Source organism: Callionymus lyra, chromosome 8 (assembly GCF_982586985.1).
Source record: "Callionymus lyra chromosome 8, fCalLyr1.hap1.1, whole genome shotgun sequence".
NCBI classification, from domain to species: Eukaryota; Metazoa; Chordata; class Actinopteri; order Syngnathiformes; family Callionymidae; genus Callionymus; species Callionymus lyra.
In genome coordinates this window covers 3,245,058-3,267,919 of record NC_141825.1, presented here as the reverse complement: position 1 = coordinate 3,267,919, position 22,862 = coordinate 3,245,058, and the positions used below count along the sequence as shown (strand labels likewise).

The 22,862-nt window shown below is 48.0% G+C and overlaps 30 non-coding genes across 30 annotated transcripts; all 30 read right to left on the bottom strand.

Moving 5' to 3' along the window:
- Positions 1 to 72: 72 nt before the first annotated feature.
- Positions 73 to 237, bottom strand: LOC148072768 (U1 spliceosomal RNA). Its single transcript, XR_015712524.1, has one exon. It is a non-coding gene; the product is annotated as a U1 spliceosomal RNA (small nuclear RNA).
- A 618-nt stretch (positions 238 to 855) lies between these two features.
- On the bottom strand, positions 856 to 1,020 carry LOC148072767 (U1 spliceosomal RNA). Its single transcript, XR_015712520.1, has one exon. It is a non-coding gene; the product is annotated as a U1 spliceosomal RNA (small nuclear RNA).
- A 469-nt stretch (positions 1,021 to 1,489) lies between these two features.
- LOC148072766 (U2 spliceosomal RNA) lies at positions 1,490 to 1,680 on the bottom strand. Its single transcript, XR_015712626.1, has one exon. It is a non-coding gene; the product is annotated as a U2 spliceosomal RNA (small nuclear RNA).
- Positions 1,681 to 2,687: 1,007 nt separating this feature from the next.
- Positions 2,688 to 2,878, bottom strand: LOC148072765 (U2 spliceosomal RNA). The gene has a single exon (XR_015712625.1). It is a non-coding gene; the product is annotated as a U2 spliceosomal RNA (small nuclear RNA).
- Positions 2,879 to 3,596: 718 nt separating this feature from the next.
- Positions 3,597 to 3,761, bottom strand: LOC148072764 (U1 spliceosomal RNA). The gene has a single exon (XR_015712546.1). It is a non-coding gene; the product is annotated as a U1 spliceosomal RNA (small nuclear RNA).
- A 469-nt stretch (positions 3,762 to 4,230) lies between these two features.
- LOC148072763 (U2 spliceosomal RNA) lies at positions 4,231 to 4,421 on the bottom strand. Its single transcript, XR_015712624.1, has one exon. It is a non-coding gene; the product is annotated as a U2 spliceosomal RNA (small nuclear RNA).
- Positions 4,422 to 5,105: 684 nt separating this feature from the next.
- LOC148072762 (U1 spliceosomal RNA) lies at positions 5,106 to 5,270 on the bottom strand. Its single transcript, XR_015712509.1, has one exon. It is a non-coding gene; the product is annotated as a U1 spliceosomal RNA (small nuclear RNA).
- Positions 5,271 to 5,739: 469 nt separating this feature from the next.
- LOC148072761 (U2 spliceosomal RNA) lies at positions 5,740 to 5,930 on the bottom strand. Its single transcript, XR_015712623.1, has one exon. It is a non-coding gene; the product is annotated as a U2 spliceosomal RNA (small nuclear RNA).
- Positions 5,931 to 6,597: 667 nt separating this feature from the next.
- On the bottom strand, positions 6,598 to 6,762 carry LOC148072760 (U1 spliceosomal RNA). The gene has a single exon (XR_015712497.1). It is a non-coding gene; the product is annotated as a U1 spliceosomal RNA (small nuclear RNA).
- Positions 6,763 to 7,163: 401 nt separating this feature from the next.
- On the bottom strand, positions 7,164 to 7,354 carry LOC148072759 (U2 spliceosomal RNA). Its single transcript, XR_015712622.1, has one exon. It is a non-coding gene; the product is annotated as a U2 spliceosomal RNA (small nuclear RNA).
- A 735-nt stretch (positions 7,355 to 8,089) lies between these two features.
- LOC148072758 (U1 spliceosomal RNA) lies at positions 8,090 to 8,254 on the bottom strand. Its single transcript, XR_015712392.1, has one exon. It is a non-coding gene; the product is annotated as a U1 spliceosomal RNA (small nuclear RNA).
- A 469-nt stretch (positions 8,255 to 8,723) lies between these two features.
- Positions 8,724 to 8,914, bottom strand: LOC148072757 (U2 spliceosomal RNA). Its single transcript, XR_015712621.1, has one exon. It is a non-coding gene; the product is annotated as a U2 spliceosomal RNA (small nuclear RNA).
- A 701-nt stretch (positions 8,915 to 9,615) lies between these two features.
- On the bottom strand, positions 9,616 to 9,780 carry LOC148072756 (U1 spliceosomal RNA). The gene has a single exon (XR_015712486.1). It is a non-coding gene; the product is annotated as a U1 spliceosomal RNA (small nuclear RNA).
- A 469-nt stretch (positions 9,781 to 10,249) lies between these two features.
- On the bottom strand, positions 10,250 to 10,440 carry LOC148072755 (U2 spliceosomal RNA). The gene has a single exon (XR_015712619.1). It is a non-coding gene; the product is annotated as a U2 spliceosomal RNA (small nuclear RNA).
- A 667-nt stretch (positions 10,441 to 11,107) lies between these two features.
- On the bottom strand, positions 11,108 to 11,272 carry LOC148072754 (U1 spliceosomal RNA). Its single transcript, XR_015712475.1, has one exon. It is a non-coding gene; the product is annotated as a U1 spliceosomal RNA (small nuclear RNA).
- Positions 11,273 to 11,673: 401 nt separating this feature from the next.
- On the bottom strand, positions 11,674 to 11,864 carry LOC148072753 (U2 spliceosomal RNA). Its single transcript, XR_015712618.1, has one exon. It is a non-coding gene; the product is annotated as a U2 spliceosomal RNA (small nuclear RNA).
- Positions 11,865 to 12,599: 735 nt separating this feature from the next.
- Positions 12,600 to 12,764, bottom strand: LOC148072752 (U1 spliceosomal RNA). The gene has a single exon (XR_015712129.1). It is a non-coding gene; the product is annotated as a U1 spliceosomal RNA (small nuclear RNA).
- A 469-nt stretch (positions 12,765 to 13,233) lies between these two features.
- Positions 13,234 to 13,424, bottom strand: LOC148072751 (U2 spliceosomal RNA). Its single transcript, XR_015712617.1, has one exon. It is a non-coding gene; the product is annotated as a U2 spliceosomal RNA (small nuclear RNA).
- Positions 13,425 to 14,125: 701 nt separating this feature from the next.
- Positions 14,126 to 14,290, bottom strand: LOC148072750 (U1 spliceosomal RNA). Its single transcript, XR_015712464.1, has one exon. It is a non-coding gene; the product is annotated as a U1 spliceosomal RNA (small nuclear RNA).
- Positions 14,291 to 14,759: 469 nt separating this feature from the next.
- LOC148072749 (U2 spliceosomal RNA) lies at positions 14,760 to 14,950 on the bottom strand. Its single transcript, XR_015712616.1, has one exon. It is a non-coding gene; the product is annotated as a U2 spliceosomal RNA (small nuclear RNA).
- A 735-nt stretch (positions 14,951 to 15,685) lies between these two features.
- Positions 15,686 to 15,850, bottom strand: LOC148072748 (U1 spliceosomal RNA). The gene has a single exon (XR_015712453.1). It is a non-coding gene; the product is annotated as a U1 spliceosomal RNA (small nuclear RNA).
- A 469-nt stretch (positions 15,851 to 16,319) lies between these two features.
- Positions 16,320 to 16,510, bottom strand: LOC148072747 (U2 spliceosomal RNA). The gene has a single exon (XR_015712615.1). It is a non-coding gene; the product is annotated as a U2 spliceosomal RNA (small nuclear RNA).
- A 701-nt stretch (positions 16,511 to 17,211) lies between these two features.
- LOC148072746 (U1 spliceosomal RNA) lies at positions 17,212 to 17,376 on the bottom strand. The gene has a single exon (XR_015712442.1). It is a non-coding gene; the product is annotated as a U1 spliceosomal RNA (small nuclear RNA).
- A 469-nt stretch (positions 17,377 to 17,845) lies between these two features.
- Positions 17,846 to 18,036, bottom strand: LOC148072745 (U2 spliceosomal RNA). The gene has a single exon (XR_015712613.1). It is a non-coding gene; the product is annotated as a U2 spliceosomal RNA (small nuclear RNA).
- Positions 18,037 to 18,737: 701 nt separating this feature from the next.
- LOC148072744 (U1 spliceosomal RNA) lies at positions 18,738 to 18,902 on the bottom strand. The gene has a single exon (XR_015712431.1). It is a non-coding gene; the product is annotated as a U1 spliceosomal RNA (small nuclear RNA).
- A 263-nt stretch (positions 18,903 to 19,165) lies between these two features.
- On the bottom strand, positions 19,166 to 19,356 carry LOC148072743 (U2 spliceosomal RNA). The gene has a single exon (XR_015712612.1). It is a non-coding gene; the product is annotated as a U2 spliceosomal RNA (small nuclear RNA).
- Positions 19,357 to 20,057: 701 nt separating this feature from the next.
- Positions 20,058 to 20,222, bottom strand: LOC148072742 (U1 spliceosomal RNA). The gene has a single exon (XR_015712420.1). It is a non-coding gene; the product is annotated as a U1 spliceosomal RNA (small nuclear RNA).
- Positions 20,223 to 20,691: 469 nt separating this feature from the next.
- On the bottom strand, positions 20,692 to 20,882 carry LOC148072741 (U2 spliceosomal RNA). Its single transcript, XR_015712255.1, has one exon. It is a non-coding gene; the product is annotated as a U2 spliceosomal RNA (small nuclear RNA).
- A 701-nt stretch (positions 20,883 to 21,583) lies between these two features.
- LOC148072740 (U1 spliceosomal RNA) lies at positions 21,584 to 21,748 on the bottom strand. Its single transcript, XR_015712409.1, has one exon. It is a non-coding gene; the product is annotated as a U1 spliceosomal RNA (small nuclear RNA).
- A 469-nt stretch (positions 21,749 to 22,217) lies between these two features.
- LOC148072739 (U2 spliceosomal RNA) lies at positions 22,218 to 22,408 on the bottom strand. Its single transcript, XR_015712611.1, has one exon. It is a non-coding gene; the product is annotated as a U2 spliceosomal RNA (small nuclear RNA).
- Between the last annotated feature and the right edge of the window lie 454 nt (positions 22,409 to 22,862).

Below are 22,862 nucleotides of genomic sequence, written 5' to 3'. Positions count from 1 at the left end.
CAAGGACAAGCCTCGGCTGAGTGTTCCACACGAGCTTGCATCAAACTAAAGCATTCTTTAACAAGTGATGAACGGGGGAGAGCGCGAACGCAGTCCCCCACTACCAGAAATTATGCAGTCGAGATTCCCCCATTTGGGGAATTCGCAAAGGTCAGCATGACCTAGAGTGCAATGGCCGGGCCTCGCCTTGGGTGAACCACCTTCCTGATCATGGTGTCTCCCCTGCCAGGTAAGTATGAATTGTAGAGCTCATAGACTTGATCGCCTGGAAATAATCCCTTGTTCTTACTCATGGTGGGGAGTAATGAGCCACACAGGGTAAGGAACAAGGCAGAGTAAGGAGCCACACAGAGTAAGAACCCAGACCTAGTAAGGAGAGCAACACTATGAAAGGAACCAGACAGATTAAGGAACCATATAGGGTAAGGAACAAGGCAGAGTAAGGAGCCACACTATGAAAGGAACCAGACAGAGTAAGGAACCATATAGGGTAAGGAACAAGGCAGAGTAAGGAGCAACACTATGAAAGGAACCAGACAGAGTAAGGAACCATACAGGGTAAGGAGCCATACAGAGAAGGGAACCAGGAAGGGTAAGGAACGAAATACCCCCATCCTTCTCCTCACTTGAACACTCCACATCAATTGGGAAAGGCCTGGGCCAACAGTTTGAGATCAGTCCAGTGCTAAGAAGGTCGACAAAGGTCATTCACTGAGAGCGCGATTTTAACTTGATCCCAGAAGGTGATTCCAACCTACCAGGCAACTTGTTAAACCCTACAGACAAGGACAAGCCTCGGCTGAGTGTTCCACACGAGCTTGCATCAAACTAAAGCATTCTTTAACAAGTGATGAACGGGGGAGAGCGCGAACGCAGTCCCCCACTACCAGAAATTATGCAGTCGAGATTCCCACATTTGGGGAATTCGCAAAGGTCAGCATGACCTAGAGTGCAATGGCCGGGCCTCGCCTTGGGTGAACCACCTTCCTGATCATGGTGTCTCCCCTGCCAGGTAAGTATGAATTGTAGAGCTCATAGACTTGATGGCCTGGAAATAATCCCTTGTTCTTACTCATGGTGGGGAGTAATGAGCCACACAGGGTAAGGAACAAGGCAGAGTAAGGAGCCACACAGAGTAAGAACCCAGACCTAGTAAGGAGAGCAACACTATGAAAGGAACCAGACAGATTAAGGAACCATATAGGGTAAGGAACAAGGCAGAGTAAGGAGCCACACTATGAAAGGAACCAGACAGAGTAAGGAACCATATAGGGTAAGGAACAAGGCAGAGTAAGGAGCAACACTATGAAAGGAACCAGACAGAGTAAGGAACCATACAGGGTAAGGAGCCATACAGAGAAGGGAACCAGGAAGGGTAAGGAACGAAATACCCCCATCCTTCTCCTCACTTGAACACTCCACATCAATTGGGAAAGGCCTTGGCCAACCGCTTGAGGGGTTTGTACACTTAATTTCCATACAACTTTTAGGTTTTTGCACTGTTCCCAGAGATAATGCAATACCGGGTCAATGCGCAGAGAGGGTGGAGCAAGCCCCTGGCCCTTCTCCCATGTCCAAAAATCAATTTAATATATGGTCTCCATATAGGAGACGTATCAGATATTAAACTGATAAGAACAGATACTACACTTGATCTTAGCCAAAAGGCCGAGAAGCGATGGCAACCATTTGCATGACCTTTTAGAGGGGCTCGAAAGGTCAACGAGAGCCACTTACGGGGCCACAAAGGGTAAAGAACCAGAAAAGGTAGGGAGCCACATAGGGTAAGGAACCACACAGGGTAAGGAACCACACAGGGTAAGGAGCCACACAAAGAAAGGAACCTGACAAAGTAAGGAGCCACACAGAGTAAGTAACCAGACAGAGTAAGGAACAACACAGAGTAAGGAACCAGACAGAGTAAGGAGCAACATAGAGTAAGGAGCAACACAGGGTAAGGAACAACACAGAGTAAGGAGCCACACAGAGTAAGGAGCCACACAGAGTAAGGGACAAGACAGAGTAAGGAGCAACACAGAGTAAGGAGCCACACAGGGTAAGGAACAACACAGAGTAAGGAGCCAAACAGGTTAAGGAACCAGACAGGGTAAGGAGCCATACAGAGAAAGGAACCAGGCAGGGTAAGGAACCAGATTTCCTTCTCCTCACTGGAATGCTCCACATCAATTGGGAAAGGCCTGGGCCAACAGTTTGAGATCAGTCCAGTGCTAAGAAGGTCGACAAAGGTCATTCACTGAGAGCGCGATTTTAACTTGATCCCAGAAGGTGATTCCAACCTACCCGGCAACTTGTTAAACCCTACAGACAAGGACAAGCCTCGGCTGAGTGTTCCACACGAGCTTGCATCAAACTAAAGCATTCTTTAACAAGTGATGAACGGGGGAGAGCGCGAACGCAGTCCCCCACTACCAGAAATTATGCAGTCGAGATTCCCACATTTGGGGAATTCGCAAAGGAACAAGGCAGAGTAAGGAGCAACACTATGAAAGGAACCAGACAGAGTAAGGAACCATACAGGGTAAGGAGCCATACAGAGAAGGGAACCAGGAAGGGTAAGGAACGAAATACCCCCATCCTTCTCCTCACTTGAACACTCCACATCAATTGGGAAAGGCCTTGGCCAACCGCTTGAGGGGTTTGTACACTTAATTTCCATACAACTTTTAGGTTTTTGCACTGTTCCCAGAGATAATGCAATACCGGGTCAATGCGCAGAGAGGGTGGAGCAAGCCCCTGGCCCTTCTCCCATGTCCAAAAATCAATTTAATATATGGTCTCCATATAGGAGACGTATCAGATATTAAACTGATAAGAACAGATACTACACTTGATCTTAGCCAAAAGGCCGAGAAGCGATGGCAACCATGTGCATGACCTTTTAGAGGGGCTCGAAAGGTCAACGAGAGCCACTTACGGGGCCACAAAGGGTAAAGAACCAGAAAAGGTAGGGAGCCACATAGGGTAAGGAACCACACAGGGTAAGGAACCACACAGGGTAAGGAGCCACACAAAGAAAGGAACCTGACAAAGTAAGGAGCCACACAGAGTAAGTAACCAGACAGAGTAAGGAACAACACAGAGTAAGGAACCAGACAGAGTAAGGAGCAACATAGAGTAAGGAGCAACACAGGGTAAGGAACAACACAGAGTAAGGAGCCACACAGAGTAAGGAGCCACACAGAGTAAGGGACAAGACAGAGTAAGGAGCAACACAGAGTAAGGAGCCACACAGGGTAAGGAACAACACAGAGTAAGGAGCCAAACAGGTTAAGGAACCAGACAGGGTAAGGAGCCATACAGAGAAAGGAACCAGGCAGGGTAAGGAACCAGATTTCCTTCTCCTCACTGGAATGCTCCACATCAATTGGGAAAGGCCTGGGCCAACAGTTTGAGATCAGTCCAGTGCTAAGAAGGTCGACAAAGGTCATTCACTGAGAGCGCGATTTTAACTTGATCCCAGAAGGTGATTCCAACCTACCCGGCAACTTGTTAAACCCTACAGACAAGGACAAGCCTCGGCTGAGTGTTCCACACGAGCTTGCATCAAACTAAAGCATTCTTTAACAAGTGATGAACGGGGGAGAGCGCGAACGCAGTCCCCCACTACCAGAAATTATGCAGTCGAGATTCCCACATTTGGAGAATTCGCAAAGGTCAGCATGACCTAGAGTGCAATGGCCGGGCCTCGCCTTGGGTGAACCACCTTCCTGATCATGGTGTCTCCCCTGCCAGGTAAGTATGAATTGTAGAGCTCATAGACTTGATGGCCTGGAAATAATCCCTTGTTCTTACTCATGGTGGGGAGTAATGAGCCACACAGGGTAAGGAACAAGGCAGAGTAAGGAGCCACACAGAGTAAGAACCCAGACCTAGTAAGGAGAGCAACACTATGAAAGGAACCAGACAGATTAAGGAACCATATAGGGTAAGGAACAAGGCAGAGTAAGGAGCCACACTATGAAAGGAACCAGACAGAGTAAGGAACCATATAGGGTAAGGAACAAGGCAGAGTAAGGAGCAACACTATGAAAGGAACCAGACAGAGTAAGGAACCATACAGGGTAAGGAGCCATACAGAGAAGGGAACCAGGAAGGGTAAGGAACGAAATACCCCCATCCTTCTCCTCACTTGAACACTCCACATCAATTGGGAAAGGCCTTGGCCAACCGCTTGAGGGGTTTGTACACTTAATTTCCATACAACTTTTAGGTTTTTGCACTGTTCCCAGAGATAATGCAATACCGGGTCAATGCGCAGAGAGGGTGGAGCAAGCCCCTGGCCCTTCTCCCATGTCCAAAAATCAATTTAATATATGGTCTCCATATAGGAGACGTATCAGATATTAAACTGATAAGAACAGATACTACACTTGATCTTAGCCAAAAGGCCGAGAAGCGATGGCAACCATGTGCATGACCTTTTAGAGGGGCTCGAAAGGTCAACGAGAGCCACTTACGGGGCCACAAAGGGTAAAGAACCAGAAAAGGTAGGGAGCCACATAGGGTAAGGAACCACACAGGGTAAGGAACCACACAGGGTAAGGAGCCACACAAAGAAAGGAATCTGACAAAGTAAGGAGCCACACAGAGTAAGTAACCAGACAGAGTAAGGAGCAACATAGAGTAAGGAGCAACACAGGGTAAGGAACAACACAGAGTAAGGAGCCACACAGAGTAAGGAGCCACACAGAGTAAGGGACAAGACAGAGTAAGGAGCAACACAGAGTAAGGAGCCACACAGGGTAAGGAACAACACAGAGTAAGGAGCCAAACAGGTTAAGGAACCAGACAGGGTAAGGAGCCATACAGAGAAAGGAACCAGGCAGGGTAAGGAACCAGATTTCCTTCTCCTCACTGGAATGCTCCACATCAATTGGGAAAGGCCTGGGCCAACAGTTTGAGATCAGTCCAGTGCTAAGAAGGTCGACAAAGGTCATTCACTGAGAGCGCGATTTTAACTTGATCCCAGAAGGTGATTCCAACCTACCCGGCAACTTGTTAAACCCTACAGACAAGGACAAGCCTCGGCTGAGTGTTCCACACGAGCTTGCATCAAACTAAAGCATTCTTTAACAAGTGATGAACGGGGGAGAGCGCGAACGCAGTCCCCCACTACCAGAAATTATGCAGTCGAGATTCCCACATTTGGGGAATTCGCAAAGGTCAGCATGACCTAGAGTGCAATGGCCGGGCCTCGCCTTGGGTGAACCACCTTCCTGATCATGGTGTCTCCCCTGCCAGGTAAGTATGAATTGTAGAGCTCATAGACTTGATGGCCTGGAAATAATCCCTTGTTCTTACTCATGGTGGGGAGTAATGAGCCACACAGGGTAAGGAACAAGGCAGAGTAAGGAGCCACACAGAGTAAGAACCCAGACCTAGTAAGGAGAGCAACACTATGAAAGGAACCAGACAGATTAAGGAACCATATAGGGTAAGGAACAAGGCAGAGTAAGGAGCCACACTATGAAAGGAACCAGACAGAGTAAGGAACCATATAGGGTAAGGAACAAGGCAGAGTAAGGAGCAACACTATGAAAGGAACCAGACAGAGTAAGGAACCATACAGGGTAAGGAGCCATACAGAGAAGGGAACCAGGAAGGGTAAGGAACGAAATACCCCCATCCTTCTCCTCACTTGAACACTCCACATCAATTGGGAAAGGCCTTGGCCAATCGCTTGAGGGGTTTGTACACTTAATTTCCATACAACTTTTAGGTTTTTGCACTGTTCCCAGAGATAATGCAATACCGGGTCAATGCGCAGAGAGGGTGGAGCAAGCCCCTGGCCCTTCTCCCATGTCCAAAAATCAATTTAATATATGGTCTCCATATAGGAGACGTATCAGATATTAAACTGATAAGAACAGATACTACACTTGATCTTAGCCAAAAGGCCGAGAAGCGATGGCAACCATGTGCATGACCTTTTAGAGGGGCTCGAAAGGTCAACGAGAGCCACTTACGGGGCCACAAAGGGTAAAGAACCAGAAAAGGTAGGGAGCCACATAGGGTAAGGAACCACACAGGGTAAGGAACCACACAGGGTAAGGAGCCACACAAAGAAAGGAACCTGACAAAGTAAGGAGCCACACAGAGTAAGTAACCAGACAGAGTAAGGAACAACACAGAGTAAGGAACCAGACAGAGTAAGGAGCAACACAGAGTAAGGAGCAACACAGGGTAAGGAACAACACAGAGTAAGGGACAAGACAGAGTAAGGAGCAACACAGAGTAAGGAGCCACACAGGGTAAGGAACAACACAGAGTAAGGAGCCAAACAGGGTAAGGAGCCATACAGAGAAAGGAACCAGGCAGGGTAAGGAACCAGATCTCCTTCTCCTCACTGGAATGCTCCACATCAATTGGGAAAGGCCTGGGCCAACAGTTTGAGATCAGTCCAGTGCTAAGAAGGTCGACAAAGGTCATTCACTGAGAGCGCGATTTTAACTTGATCCCAGAAGGTGATTCCAACCTACCCGGCAACTTGTTAAACCCTACAGACAAGGACAAGCCTCGGCTGAGTGTTCCACACGAGCTTGCATCAAACTAAAGCATTCTTTAACAAGTGATGAACGGGGGAGAGCGCGAACGCAGTCCCCCACTACCAGAAATTATGCAGTCGAGATTCCCACATTTGGGGAATTCGCAAAGGTCAGCATGACCTAGAGTGCAATGGCCGGGCCTCGCCTTGGGTGAACCACCTTCCTGATCATGGTGTCTCCCCTGCCAGGTAAGTATGAATTGTAGAGCTCATAGACTTGATGGCCTGGAAATAATCCCTTGTTCTTACTCATGGTGGGGAGTAATGAGCCACACAGGGTAAGGAACAAGGCAGAGTAAGGAGCCACACAGAGTAAGAACCCAGACCTAGTAAGGAGAGCAACACTATGAAAGGAACCAGTCAGATTAAGGAACCATATAGGGTAAGGAACAAGGCAGAGTAAGGAGCAACACTATGAAAGGAACCAGACAGAGTAAGGAACCATACAGGGTAAGGAGCCATACAGAGAAGGGAACCAGGAAGGGTAAGGAACGAAATACCCCCATCCTTCTCCTCACTTGAACACTCCACATCAATTGGGAAAGGCCTTGGCCAACCGCTTGAGGGGTTTGTACACTTAATTTCCATACAACTTTTAGGTTTTTGCACTGTTCCCAGAGATAATGCAATACCGGGTCAATGCGCAGAGAGGGTGGAGCAAGCCCCTGGCCCTTCTCCCATGTCCAAAAATCAATTTAATATATGGTCTCCATATAGGAGACGTATCAGATATTAAACTGATAAGAACAGATACTACACTTGATCTTAGCCAAAAGGCCGAGAAGCGATGGCAACCATGTGCATGACCTTTTAGAGGGGCTCGAAAGGTCAACGAGAGCCACTTACGGGGCCACAAAGGGTAAAGAACCAGAAAAGGTAGGGAGCCACATAGGGTAAGGAACCACATAGGGTAAGGAACCACACAGGGTAAGGAACCACACAGGGTAAGGAGCCACACAAAGAAAGGAACCTGACAAAGTAAGGAGCCACACAGAGTAAGTAACCAGACAGAGTAAGGAACAACACAGAGTAAGGAACCAGACAGAGTAAGGAGCAACATAGAGTAAGGAGCAACACAGGGTAAGGAACAACACAGAGTAAGGAGCCACACAGAGTAAGGAGCCACACAGAGTAAGGGACAAGACAGAGTAAGGAGCAACACAGAGTAAGGAGCCACACAGGGTAAGGAACAACACAGAGTAAGGAGCCAAACAGGTTAAGGAACCAGACAGGGTAAGGAGCCATACAGAGAAAGGAACCAGGCAGGGTAAGGAACCAGATTTCCTTCTCCTCACTGGAATGCTCCACATCAATTGGGAAAGGCCTGGGCCAACAGTTTGAGATCAGTCCAGTGCTAAGAAGGTCGACAAAGGTCATTCACTGAGAGCGCGATTTTAACTTGATCCCAGAAGGTGATTCCAACCTACCCGGCAACTTGTTAAACCCTACAGACAAGGACAAGCCTCGGCTGAGTGTTCCACACGAGCTTGCATCAAACTAAAGCATTCTTTAACAAGTGATGAACGGGGGAGAGCGCGAACGCAGTCCCCCACTACCAGAAATTATGCAGTCGAGATTCCCACATTTGGGGAATTCGCAAAGGTCAGCATGACCTAGAGTGCAATGGCCAGGCCTCGCCTTGGGTGAACCACCTTCCTGATCATGGTGTCTCCCCTGCCAGGTAAGTATGAATTGTAGAGCTCATAGACTTGATGGCCTGGAAATAATCCCTTGTTCTTACTCATGGTGGGGAGTAATGAGCCACACAGGGTAAGGAACAAGGCAGAGTAAGGAGCCACACAGAGTAAGAACCCAGACCTAGTAAGGAGAGCAACACTATGAAAGGAACCAGACAGATTAAGGAACCATATAGGGTAAGGAACAAGGCAGAGTAAGGAGCCACACTATGAAAGGAACCAGACAGAGTAAGGAACCATATAGGGTAAGGAACAAGGCAGAGTAAGGAGCAACACTATGAAAGGAACCAGACAGAGTAAGGAACCATACAGGGTAAGGAGCCATACAGAGAAGGGAACCAGGAAGGGTAAGGAACGAAATACCCCCATCCTTCTCCTCACTTGAACACTCCACATCAATTGGGAAAGGCCTTGGCCAACCGCTTGAGGGGTTTGTACACTTAATTTCCATACAACTTTTAGGTTTTTGCACTGTTCCCAGAGATAATGCAATACCGGGTCAATGCGCAGAGAGGGTGGAGCAAGCCCCTGGCCCTTCTCCCATGTCCAAAAATCAATTTAATATATGGTCTCCATATAGGAGACGTATCAGATATTAAACTGATAAGAACAGATACTACACTTGATCTTAGCCAAAAGGCCGAGAAGCGATGGCAACCATGTGCATGACCTTTTAGAGGGGCTCGAAAGGTCAACGAGAGCCACTTACGGGGCCACAAAGGGTAAAGAACCAGAAAAGGTAGGGAGCCACATAGGGTAAGGAACCACACAGGGTAAGGAACCACACAGGGTAAGGAGCCACACAAAGAAAGGAACCTGACAAAGTAAGGAGCCACACAGAGTAAGTAACCAGACAGAGTAAGGAACAACACAGAGTAAGGAACCAGACAGAGTAAGGAGCAACACAGAGTAAGGAGCAACACAGGGTAAGGAACAACACAGAGTAAGGAGCCAAACAGAGTAAGGAGCCACACAGAGTAAGGGACAAGACAGAGTAAGGAGCAACACAGAGTAAGGAGCCACACAGGGTAAGGAACAACACAGAGTAAGGAGCCAAACAGGGTAAGGAGCCATACAGAGAAAGGAACCAGGCAGGGTAAGGAACCAGATCTCCTTCTCCTCACTGGAATGCTCCACATCAATTGGGAAAGGCCTGGGCCAACAGTTTGAGATCAGTCCAGTGCTAAGAAGGTCGACAAAGGTCATTCACTGAGAGCGCGATTTTAACTTGATCCCAGAAGGTGATTCCAACCTACCCGGCAACTTGTTAAACCCTACAGACAAGGACAAGCCTCGGCTGAGTGTTCCACACGAGCTTGCATCAAACTAAAGCATTCTTTAACAAGTGATGAACGGGGGAGAGCGCGAACGCAGTCCCCCACTACCAGAAATTATGCAGTCGAGATTCCCACATTTGGGGAATTCGCAAAGGTCAGCATGACCTAGAGTGCAATGGCCGGGCCTCGCCTTGGGTGAACCACCTTCCTGATCATGGTGTCTCCCCTGCCAGGTAAGTATGAATTGTAGAGCTCATAGACTTGATGGCCTGGAAATAATCCCTTGTTCTTACTCATGGTGGGGAGTAATGAGCCACACAGGGTAAGGAACAAGGCAGAGTAAGGAGCCACACAGAGTAAGAACCCAGACCTAGTAAGGAGAGCAACACTATGAAAGGAACCAGACAGATTAAGGAACCATATAGGGTAAGGAACAAGGCAGAGTAAGGAGCCACACTATGAAAGGAACCAGACAGAGTAAGGAACCATATAGGGTAAGGAACAAGGCAGAGTAAGGACCAACACTATGAAAGGAACCAGACAGAGTAAGGAACCATACAGGGTAAGGAGCCATACAGAGAAGGGAACCAGGAAGGGTAAGGAACGAAATACCCCCATCCTTCTCCTCACTTGAACACTCCACATCAATTGGGAAAGGCCTTGGCCAACCGCTTGAGGGGTTTGTACACTTAATTTCCATACAACTTTTAGGTTTTTGCACTGTTCCCAGAGATAATGCAATACCGGGTCAATGCGCAGAGAGGGTGGAGCAAGCCCCTGGCCCTTCTCCCATGTCCAAAAATCAATTTAATATATGGTCTCCATATAGGAGACGTATCAGATATTAAACTGATAAGAACAGATACTACACTTGATCTTAGCCAAAAGGCCGAGAAGCGATGGCAACCATGTGCATGACCTTTTAGAGGGGCTCGAAAGGTCAACGAGAGCCACTTACGGGGCCACAAAGGGTAAAGAACCAGAAAAGGTAGGGAGCCACATAGGGTAAGGAACCACATAGGGTAAGGAACCACACAGGGTAAGGAGCCACACAAAGAAAGGAACCTGACAAAGTAAGGAGCCACACAGAGTAAGTAACCAGACAGAGTAAGGAACAACACAGAGTAAGGAACCAGACAGAGTAAGGAGCAACACAGAGTAAGGAGCAACACAGGGTAAGGAACAACACAGAGTAAGGGACAAGACAGAGTAAGGAGCAACACAGAGTAAGGAGCCACACAGGGTAAGGAACAACACAGAGTAAGGAGCCAAACAGGGTAAGGAGCCATACAGAGAAAGGAACCAGGCAGGGTAAGGAACCAGATCTCCTTCTCCTCACTGGAATGCTCCACATCAATTGGGAAAGGCCTGGGCCAACAGTTTGAGATCAGTCCAGTGCTAAGAAGGTCGACAAAGGTCATTCACTGAGAGCGCGATTTTAACTTGATCCCAGAAGGTGATTCCAACCTACCCGGCAACTTGTTAAACCCTACAGACAAGGACAAGCCTCGGCTGAGTGTTCCACACGAGCTTGCATCAAACTAAAGCATTCTTTAACAAGTGATGAACGGGGGAGAGCGCGAACGCAGTCCCCCACTACCAGAAATTATGCAGTCGAGATTCCCACATTTGGGGAATTCGCAAAGGTCAGCATGACCTAGAGTGCAATGGCCGGGCCTCGCCTTGGGTGAACCACCTTCCTGATCATGGTGTCTCCCCTGCCAGGTAAGTATGAATTGTAGAGCTCATAGACTTGATGGCCTGGAAATAATCCCTTGTTCTTACTCATGGTGGGGAGTAATGAGCCACACAGGGTAAGGAACAAGGCAGAGTAAGGAGCCACACAGAGTAAGAACCCAGACCTAGTAAGGAGAGCAACACTATGAAAGGAACCAGTCAGATTAAGGAACCATATAGGGTAAGGAACAAGGCAGAGTAAGGAGCAACACTATGAAAGGAACCAGACAGAGTAAGGAACCATACAGGGTAAGGAGCCATACAGAGAAGGGAACCAGGAAGGGTAAGGAACGAAATACCCCCATCCTTCTCCTCACTTGAACACTCCACATCAATTGGGAAAGGCCTTGGCCAACCGCTTGAGGGGTTTGTACACTTAATTTCCATACAACTTTTAGGTTTTTGCACTGTTCCCAGAGATAATGCAATACCGGGTCAATGCGCAGAGAGGGTGGAGCAAGCCCCTGGCCCTTCTCCCATGTCCAAAAATCAATTTAATATATGGTCTCCATATAGGAGACGTATCAGATATTAAACTGATAAGAACAGATACTACACTTGATCTTAGCCAAAAGGCCGAGAAGCGATGGCAACCATGTGCATGACCTTTTAGAGGGGCTCGAAAGGTCAACGAGAGCCACTTACGGGGCCACAAAGGGTAAAGAACCAGAAAAGGTAGGGAGCCACATAGGGTAAGGAACCACATAGGGTAAGGAACCACACAGGGTAAGGAACCACACAGGGTAAGGAGCCACACAAAGAAAGGAACCTGACAAAGTAAGGAGCCACACAGAGTAAGTAACCAGACAGAGTAAGGAACAACACAGAGTAAGGAACCAGACAGAGTAAGGAGCAACATAGAGTAAGGAGCAACACAGGGTAAGGAACAACACAGAGTAAGGAGCCACACAGAGTAAGGAGCCACACAGAGTAAGGGACAAGACAGAGTAAGGAGCAACACAGAGTAAGGAGCCACACAGGGTAAGGAACAACACAGAGTAAGGAGCCAAACAGGTTAAGGAACCAGACAGGGTAAGGAGCCATACAGAGAAAGGAACCAGGCAGGGTAAGGAACCAGATTTCCTTCTCCTCACTGGAATGCTCCACATCAATTGGGAAAGGCCTGGGCCAACAGTTTGAGATCAGTCCAGTGCTAAGAAGGTCGACAAAGGTCATTCACTGAGAGCGCGATTTTAACTTGATCCCAGAAGGTGATTCCAACCTACCCGGCAACTTGTTAAACCCTACAGACAAGGACAAGCCTCGGCTGAGTGTTCCACACGAGCTTGCATCAAACTAAAGCATTCTTTAACAAGTGATGAACGGGGGAGAGCGCGAACGCAGTCCCCCACTACCAGAAATTATGCAGTCGAGATTCCCACATTTGGGGAATTCGCAAAGGTCAGCATGACCTAGAGTGCAATGGCCAGGCCTCGCCTTGGGTGAACCACCTTCCTGATCATGGTGTCTCCCCTGCCAGGTAAGTATGAATTGTAGAGCTCATAGACTTGATGGCCTGGAAATAATCCCTTGTTCTTACTCATGGTGGGGAGTAATGAGCCACACAGGGTAAGGAACAAGGCAGAGTAAGGAGCCACACAGAGTAAGAACCCAGACCTAGTAAGGAGAGCAACACTATGAAAGGAACCAGACAGATTAAGGAACCATATAGGGTAAGGAACAAGGCAGAGTAAGGAGCCACACTATGAAAGGAACCAGACAGAGTAAGGAACCATATAGGGTAAGGAACAAGGCAGAGTAAGGAGCAACACTATGAAAGGAACCAGACAGAGTAAGGAACCATACAGGGTAAGGAGCCATACAGAGAAGGGAACCAGGAAGGGTAAGGAACGAAATACCCCCATCCTTCTCCTCACTTGAACACTCCACATCAATTGGGAAAGGCCTTGGCCAACCGCTTGAGGGGTTTGTACACTTAATTTCCATACAACTTTTAGGTTTTTGCACTGTTCCCAGAGATAATGCAATACCGGGTCAATGCGCAGAGAGGGTGGAGCAAGCCCCTGGCCCTTCTCCCATGTCCAAAAATCAATTTAATATATGGTCTCCATATAGGAGACGTATCAGATATTAAACTGATAAGAACAGATACTACACTTGATCTTAGCCAAAAGGCCGAGAAGCGATGGCAACCATGTGCATGACCTTTTAGAGGGGCTCGAAAGGTCAACGAGAGCCACTTACGGGGCCACAAAGGGTAAAGAACCAGAAAAGGTAGGGAGCCACATAGGGTAAGGAACCACACAGGGTAAGGAACCACACAGGGTAAGGAGCCACACAAAGAAAGGAACCTGACAAAGTAAGGAGCCACACAGAGTAAGTAACCAGACAGAGTAAGGAACAACACAGAGTAAGGAACCAGACAGAGTAAGGAGCAACACAGAGTAAGGAGCAACACAGGGTAAGGAACAACACAGAGTAAGGAGCCAAACAGAGTAAGGAGCCACACAGAGTAAGGGACAAGACAGAGTAAGGAGCAACACAGAGTAAGGAGCCACACAGGGTAAGGAACAACACAGAGTAAGGAGCCAAACAGGGTAAGGAGCCATACAGAGAAAGGAACCAGGCAGGGTAAGGAACCAGATCTCCTTCTCCTCACTGGAATGCTCCACATCAATTGGGAAAGGCCTGGGCCAACAGTTTGAGATCAGTCCAGTGCTAAGAAGGTCGACAAAGGTCATTCACTGAGAGCGCGATTTTAACTTGATCCCAGAAGGTGATTCCAACCTACCCGGCAACTTGTTAAACCCTACAGACAAGGACAAGCCTCGGCTGAGTGTTCCACACGAGCTTGCATCAAACTAAAGCATTCTTTAACAAGTGATGAACGGGGGAGAGCGCGAACGCAGTCCCCCACTACCAGAAATTATGCAGTCGAGATTCCCACATTTGGGGAATTCGCAAAGGTCAGCATGACCTAGAGTGCAATGGCCGGGCCTCGCCTTGGGTGAACCACCTTCCTGATCATGGTGTCTCCCCTGCCAGGTAAGTATGAATTGTAGAGCTCATAGACTTGATGGCCTGGAAATAATCCCTTGTTCTTACTCATGGTGGGGAGTAATGAGCCACACAGGGTAAGGAACAAGGCAGAGTAAGGAGCCACACAGAGTAAGAACCCAGACCTAGTAAGGAGAGCAACACTATGAAAGGAACCAGACAGATTAAGGAACCATATAGGGTAAGGAACAAGGCAGAGTAAGGAGCCACACTATGAAAGGAACCAGACAGAGTAAGGAACCATATAGGGTAAGGAACAAGGCAGAGTAAGGACCAACACTATGAAAGGAACCAGACAGAGTAAGGAACCATACAGGGTAAGGAGCCATACAGAGAAGGGAACCAGGAAGGGTAAGGAACGAAATACCCCCATCCTTCTCCTCACTTGAACACTCCACATCAATTGGGAAAGGCCTTGGCCAACCGCTTGAGGGGTTTGTACACTTAATTTCCATACAACTTTTAGGTTTTTGCACTGTTCCCAGAGATAATGCAATACCGGGTCAATGCGCAGAGAGGGTGGAGCAAGCCCCTGGCCCTTCTCCCATGTCCAAAAATCAATTTAATATATGGTCTCCATATAGGAGACGTATCAGATATTAAACTGATAAGAACAGATACTACACTTGATCTTAGCCAAAAGGCCGAGAAGCGATGGCAACCATGTGCATGACCTTTTAGAGGGGCTCGAAAGGTCAACGAGAGCCACTTACGGGGCCACAAAGGGTAAAGAACCAGAAAAGGTAGGGAGCCACATAGGGTAAGGAACCACATAGGGTAAGGAACCACACAGGGTAAGGAACCACACAGGGTAAGGAGCCACACAAAGAAAGGAACCTGACAAAGTAAGGAGCCACACAGAGTAAGTAACCAGACAGAGTAAGGAACAACACAGAGTAAGGAACCAGACAGAGTAAGGAGCAACATAGAGTAAGGAGCAACACAGGGTAAGGAACAACACAGAGTAAGGAGCCACACAGAGTAAGGAGCCACACAGAGTAAGGGACAAGACAGAGTAAGGAGCAACACAGAGTAAGGAGCCACACAGGGTAAGGAACAACACAGAGTAAGGAGCCAAACAGGTTAAGGAACCAGACAGGGTAAGGAGCCATACAGAGAAAGGAACCAGGCAGGGTAAGGAACCAGATTTCCTTCTCCTCACTGGAATGCTCCACATCAATTGGGAAAGGCCTGGGCCAACAGTTTGAGATCAGTCCAGTGATAAGAAGGTCGACAAAGGTCATTCACTGAGAGCGCGATTTTAACTTGATCCCAGAAGGTGATTCCAACCTACCCGGCAACTTGTTAAACCCTACAGACAAGGACAAGCCTCGGCTGAGTGTTCCACACGAGCTTGCATCAAACTAAAGCATTCTTTAACAAGTGATGAACGGGGGAGAGCGCGAACGCAGTCCCCCACTACCAGAAATTATGCAGTCGAGATTCCCACATTTGGGGAATTCGCAAAGGTCAGCATGACCTAGAGTGCAATGGCCGGGCCTCGCCTTGGGTGAACCACCTTCCTGATCATGGTGTCTCCCCTGCCAGGTAAGTATGAATTGTAGAGCTCATAGACTTGATGGCCTGGAAATAATCCCTTGTTCTTACTCATGGTGGGGAGTAATGAGCCACACAGGGTAAGGAACAAGGCAGAGTAAGGAGCCACACAGAGTAAGAACCCAGACCTAGTAAGGAGAGCAACACTATGAAAGGAACCAGACAGATTAAGGAACCATATAGGGTAAGGAACAAGGCAGAGTAAGGAGCCACACTATGAAAGGAACCAGACAGAGTAAGGAACCATATAGGGTAAGGAACAAGGCAGAGTAAGGAGCAACACTATGAAAGGAACCAGACAGAGTAAGGAACCATACAGGGTAAGGAGCCATACAGAGAAGGGAACCAGGAAGGGTAAGGAACGAAATACCCCCATCCTTCTCCTCACTTGAACACTCCACATCAATTGGGAAAGGCCTTGGCCAACCGCTTGAGGGGTTTGTACACTTAATTTCCATACAACTTTTAGGTTTTTGCACTGTTCCCAGAGATAATGCAATACCGGGTCAATGCGCAGAGAGGGTGGAGCAAGCCCCTGGCCCTTCTCCCATGTCCAAAAATCAATTTAATATATGGTCTCCATATAGGAGACGTATCAGATATTAAACTGATAAGAACAGATACTACACTTGATCTTAGCCAAAAGGCCGAGAAGCGATGGCAACCATGTGCATGACCTTTTAGAGGGGCTCGAAAGGTCAACGAGAGCCACTTACGGGGCCACAAAGGGTAAAGAACCAGAAAAGGTAGGGAGCCACATAGGGTAAGGAACCACACAGGGTAAGGAACCACACAGGGTAAGGAGCCACACAAAGAAAGGAACCTGACAAAGTAAGGAGCCACACAGAGTAAGTAACCAGACAGAGTAAGGAACAACACAGAGTAAGGAACCAGACAGAGTAAGGAGCAACACAGAGTAAGGAGCAACACAGGGTAAGGAACAACACAGAGTAAGGAGCCACACAGAGTAAGGAGCCACACAGAGTAAGGGACAAGACAGAGTAAGGAGCAACACAGAGTAAGGAGCCACACAGGGTAAGGAACAACACAGAGTAAGGAGCCAAACAGGGTAAGGAGCCATACAGAGAAAGGAACCAGGCAGGGTAAGGAACCAGATCTCCTTCTCCTCACTGGAATGCTCCACATCAATTGGGAAAGGCCTGGGCCAACAGTTTGAGATCAGTCCAGTGCTAAGAAGGTCGACAAAGGTCATTCACTGAGAGCGCGATTTTAACTTGATCCCAGAAGGTGATTCCAACCTACCCGGCAACTTGTTAAACCCTACAGACAAGGACAAGCCTCGGCTGAGTGTTCCACACGAGCTTGCATCAAACTAAAGCATTCTTTAACAAGTGATGAACGGGGGAGAGCGCGAACGCAGTCCCCCACTACCAGAAATTATGCAGTCGAGATTCCCACATTTGGGGAATTCGCAAAGGTCAGCATGACCTAGAGTGCAATGGCCGGGCCTCGCCTTGGGTGAACCACCTTCCTGATCATGGTGTCTCCCCTGCCAGGTAAGTATGAATTGTAGAGCTCATAGACTTGATGGCCTGGAAATAATCCCTTGTTCTTACTCATGGTGGGGAGTAATGAGCCACACAGGGTAAGGAACAAGGCAGAGTAAGGAGCCACACAGAGTAAGAACCCAGACCTAGTAAGGAGAGCAACACTATGAAAGGAACCAGACAGATTAAGGAACCATATAGGGTAAGGAACAAGGCAGAGTAAGGAGCCACACTATGAAAGGAACCAGACAGAGTAAGGAACCATATAGGGAAAGGAACATGGCAGAGTAAGGAGCAACACTATGAAAGGAACCAGACAGAGTAAGGAACCATACAGGGTAAGGAGCCATACAGAGAAGGGAACCAGGAAGGGTAAGGAACGAAATACCCCCATCCTTCTCCTCACTTGAACACTCCACATCAATTGGGAAAGGCCTTGGCCAACCGCTTGAGGGGTTTGTACACTTAATTTCCATACAACTTTTAGGTTTTTGCACTGTTCCCAGAGATAATGCAATACCGGGTCAATGCGCAGAGAGGGTGGAGCAAGCCCCTGGCCCTTCTCCCATGTCCAAAAATCAATTTAATATATGGTCTCCATATAGGAGACGTATCAGATATTAAACTGATAAGAACAGATACTACACTTGATCTTAGCCAAAAGGCCGAGAAGCGATGGCAACCATGTGCATGACCTTTTAGAGGGGCTCGAAAGGTCAACGAGAGCCACTTACGGGGCCACAAAGGGTAAAGAACCAGAAAAGGTAGGGAGCCACATAGGGTAAGGAACCACACAGGGTAAGGAACCACACAGGGTAAGGAGCCACACAAAGAAAGGAACCTGACAAAGTAAGGAGCCACACAGAGTAAGTAACCAGACAGAGTAAGGAACAACACAGAGTAAGGAACCAGACAGAGTAAGGAGCAACACAGAGTAAGGAGCAACACAGGGTAAGGAACAACACAGAGTAAGGAGCCACACAGAGTAAGGAGCCACACAGAGTAAGGGACAAGACAGAGTAAGGAGCAACACAGAGTAAGGAGCCACACAGGGTAAGGAACAACACAGAGTAAGGAGCCAAACAGGGTAAGGAGCCATACAGAGAAAGGAACCAGGCAGGGTAAGGAACCAGATCTCCTTCTCCTCACTGGAATGCTCCACATCAATTGGGAAAGGCCTGGGCCAACAGTTTGAGATCAGTCCAGTGCTAAGAAGGTCGACAAAGGTCATTCACTGAGAGCGCGATTTTAACTTGATCCCAGAAGGTGATTCCAACCTACCCGGCAACTTGTTAAACCCTACAGACAAGGACAAGCCTCGGCTGAGTGTTCCACACGAGCTTGCATCAAACTAAAGCATTCTTTAACAAGTGATGAACGGGGGAGAGCGCGAACGCAGTCCCCCACTACCAGAAATTATGCAGTCGAGATTCCCACATTTGGGGAATTCGCAAAGGTCAGCATGACCTAGAGTGCAATGGCCGGGCCTCGCCTTGGGTGAACCACCTTCCTGATCATGGTGTCTCCCCTGCCAGGTAAGTATGAATTGTAGAGCTCATAGACTTGATGGCCTGGAAATAATCCCTTGTTCTTACTCATGGTGGGGAGTAATGAGCCACACAGGGTAAGGAACAAGGCAGAGTAAGGAGCCATACAGGGTAAGGAGCCATACAGAGAAGGGAACCAGGAAGGGTAAGGAACGAAATACCCCCATCCTTCTCCTCACTTGAACACTCCACATCAATTGGGAAAGGCCTTGGCCAACCGCTTGAGGGGTTTGTACACTTAATTTCCATACAACTTTTAGGTTTTTGCACTGTTCCCAGAGATAATGCAATACCGGGTCAATGCGCAGAGAGGGTGGAGCAAGCCCCTGGCCCTTCTCCCATGTCCAAAAATCAATTTAATATATGGTCTCCATATAGGAGACGTATCAGATATTAAACTGATAAGAACAGATACTACACTTGATCTTAGCCAAAAGGCCGAGAAGCGATGGCAACCATGTGCATGACCTTTTAGAGGGGCTCGAAAGGTCAACGAGAGCCACTTACGGGGCCACAAAGGGTAAAGAACCAGAAAAGGTAGGGAGCCACATAGGGTAAGGAACCACACAGGGTAAGGAACCACACAGGGTAAGGAGCCACACAAAGAAAGGAACCTGACAAAGTAAGGAGCCACACAGAGTAAGTAACCAGACAGAGTAAGGAACAACACAGAGTAAGGAACCAGACAGAGTAAGGAGCAACACAGAGTAAGGAGCAACACAGGGTAAGGAACAACACAGAGTAAGGAGCCACACAGAGTAAGGAGCCACACAGAGTAAGGGACAAGACAGAGTAAGGAGCAACACAGAGTAAGGAGCCACACAGGGTAAGGAACAACACAGAGTAAGGAGCCAAACAGGGTAAGGAGCCATACAGAGAAAGGAACCAGGCAGGGTAAGGAACCAGATCTCCTTCTCCTCACTGGAATGCTCCACATCAATTGGGAAAGGCCTGGGCCAACAGTTTGAGATCAGTCCAGTGCTAAGAAGGTCGACAAAGGTCATTCACTGAGAGCGCGATTTTAACTTGATCCCAGAAGGTGATTCCAACCTACCCGGCAACTTGTTAAACCCTACAGACAAGGACAAGCCTCGGCTGAGTGTTCCACACGAGCTTGCATCAAACTAAAGCATTCTTTAACAAGTGATGAACGGGGGAGAGCGCGAACGCAGTCCCCCACTACCAGAAATTATGCAGTCGAGATTCCCACATTTGGGGAATTCGCAAAGGTCAGCATGACCTAGAGTGCAATGGCCGGGCCTCGCCTTGGGTGAACCACCTTCCTGATCATGGTGTCTCCCCTGCCAGGTAAGTATGAATTGTAGAGCTCATAGACTTGATGGCCTGGAAATAATCCCTTGTTCTTACTCATGGTGGGGAGTAATGAGCCACACAGGGTAAGGAACAAGGCAGAGTAAGGAGCCACACAGAGTAAGAACCCAGACCTAGTAAGGAGAGCAACACTATGAAAGGAACCAGACAGATTAAGGAACCATATAGGGTAAGGAACAAGGCAGAGTAAGGAGCCACACTATGAAAGGAACCAGACAGAGTAAGGAACCATATAGGGAAAGGAACATGGCAGAGTAAGGAGCAACACTATGAAAGGAACCAGACAGAGTAAGGAACCATACAGGGTAAGGAGCCATACAGAGAAGGGAACCAGGAAGGGTAAGGAACGAAATACCCCCATCCTTCTCCTCACTTGAACACTCCACATCAATTGGGAAAGGCCTTGGCCAACCGCTTGAGGGGTTTGTACACTTAATTTCCATACAACTTTTAGGTTTTTGCACTGTTCCCAGAGATAATGCAATACCGGGTCAATGCGCAGAGAGGGCGGAGCAAGCCTCTGGCCCTTCTCCCATGTCCAAAAATCAATTTAATATATGGTCTCCATATAGGAGACGTATCAGATATTAAACTGATAAGAACAGATACTACACTTGATCTTAGCCAAAAGGCCGAGAAGCGATGGCAACCATGTGCATGACCTTTTAGAGGGGCTCGAAAGGTCAACGAGAGCCACTTACGGGGCCACAAAGGGTAAAGAACCAGAAAAGGTAGGGAGCCACATAGGGTAAGGAACCACACAGGGTAAGGAACCACACAGGGTAAGGAGCCACACAAAGAAAGGAACCTGACAAAGTAAGGAGCCACACAGAGTAAGTAACCAGACAGAGTAAGGAACAACACAGAGTAAGGAACCAGACAGAGTAAGGAGCAACACAGAGTAAGGAGCAACACAGGGTAAGGAACAACACAGAGTAAGGAGCCACACAGAGTAAGGAGCCACACAGAGTAAGGGACAAGACAGAGTAAGGAGCAACACAGAGTAAGGAGCCACACAGGGTAAGGAACAACACAGAGTAAGGAGCCAAACAGGGTAAGGAGCCATACAGAGAAAGGAACCAGGCAGGGTAAGGAACCAGATCTCCTTCTCCTCACTGGAATGCTCCACATCAATTGGGAAAGGCCTGGGCCAACAGTTTGAGATCAGTCCAGTGCTAAGAAGGTCGACAAAGGTCATTCACTGAGAGCGCGATTTTAACTTGATCCCAGAAGGTGATTCCAACCTACCCGGCAACTTGTTAAACCCTACAGACAAGGACAAGCCTCGGCTGAGTGTTCCACACGAGCTTGCATCAAACTAAAGCATTCTTTAACAAGTGATGAACGGGGGAGAGCGCGAACGCAGTCCCCCACTACCAGAAATTATGCAGTCGAGATTCCCACATTTGGGGAATTCGCAAAGGTCAGCATGACCTAGAGTGCAATGGCCGGGCCTCGCCTTGGGTGAACCACCTTCCTGATCATGGTGTCTCCCCTGCCAGGTAAGTATGAATTGTAGAGCTCATAGACTTGATGGCCTGGAAATAATCCCTTGTTCTTACTCATGGTGGGGAGTAATGAGCCACACAGGGTAAGGAACAAGGCAGAGTAAGGAGCCACACAGAGTAAGAACCCAGACCTAGTAAGGAGAGCAACACTATGAAAGGAACCAGACAGATTAAGGAACCATATAGGGTAAGGAACAAGGCAGAGTAAGGAGCCACACTATGAAAGGAACCAGACAGAGTAAGGAACCATATAGGGTAAGGAACAAGGCAGAGTAAGGAGCAACACTATGAAAGGAACCAGACAGAGTAAGGAACCATACAGGGTAAGGAGCCATACAGAGAAGGGAACCAGGAAGGGTAAGGAACGAAATACCCCCATCCTTCTCCTCACTTGAACACTCCACATCAATTGGGAAAGGCCTTGGCCAACCGCTTGAGGGGTTTGTACACTTAATTTCCATACAACTTTTAGGTTTTTGCACTGTTCCCAGAGATAATGCAATACCGGGTCAATGCGCAGAGAGGGTGGAGCAAGCCCCTGGCCCTTCTCCCATGTCCAAAAATCAATTTAATATATGGTCTCCATATAGGAGACGTATCAGATATTAAACTGATAAGAACAGATACTACACTTGATCTTAGCCAAAAGGCCGAGAAGCGATGGCAACCATGTGCATGACCTTTTAGAGGGGCTCGAAAGGTCAACGAGAGCCACTTACGGGGCCACAAAGGGTAAAGAACCAGAAAAGGTAGGGAGCCACATAGGGTAAGGAACCACATAGGGTAAGGAACCACACAGGGTAAGGAACCACACAGGGTAAGGAGCCACACAAAGAAAGGAACCTGACAAAGTAAGGAGCCACACAGAGTAAGTAACCAGACAGAGTAAGGAACAACACAGAGTAAGGAACCAGACAGAGTAAGGAGCAACACAGAGTAAGGAGCAACACAGGGTAAGGAACAACACAGAGTAAGGAGCCACACAGAGTAAGGAGCCACACAGAGTAAGGGACAAGACAGAGTAAGGAGCAACACAGAGTAAGGAGCCACACAGGGTAAGGAACAACACAGAGTAAGGAGCCAAACAGGGTAAGGAGCCATACAGAGAAAGGAACC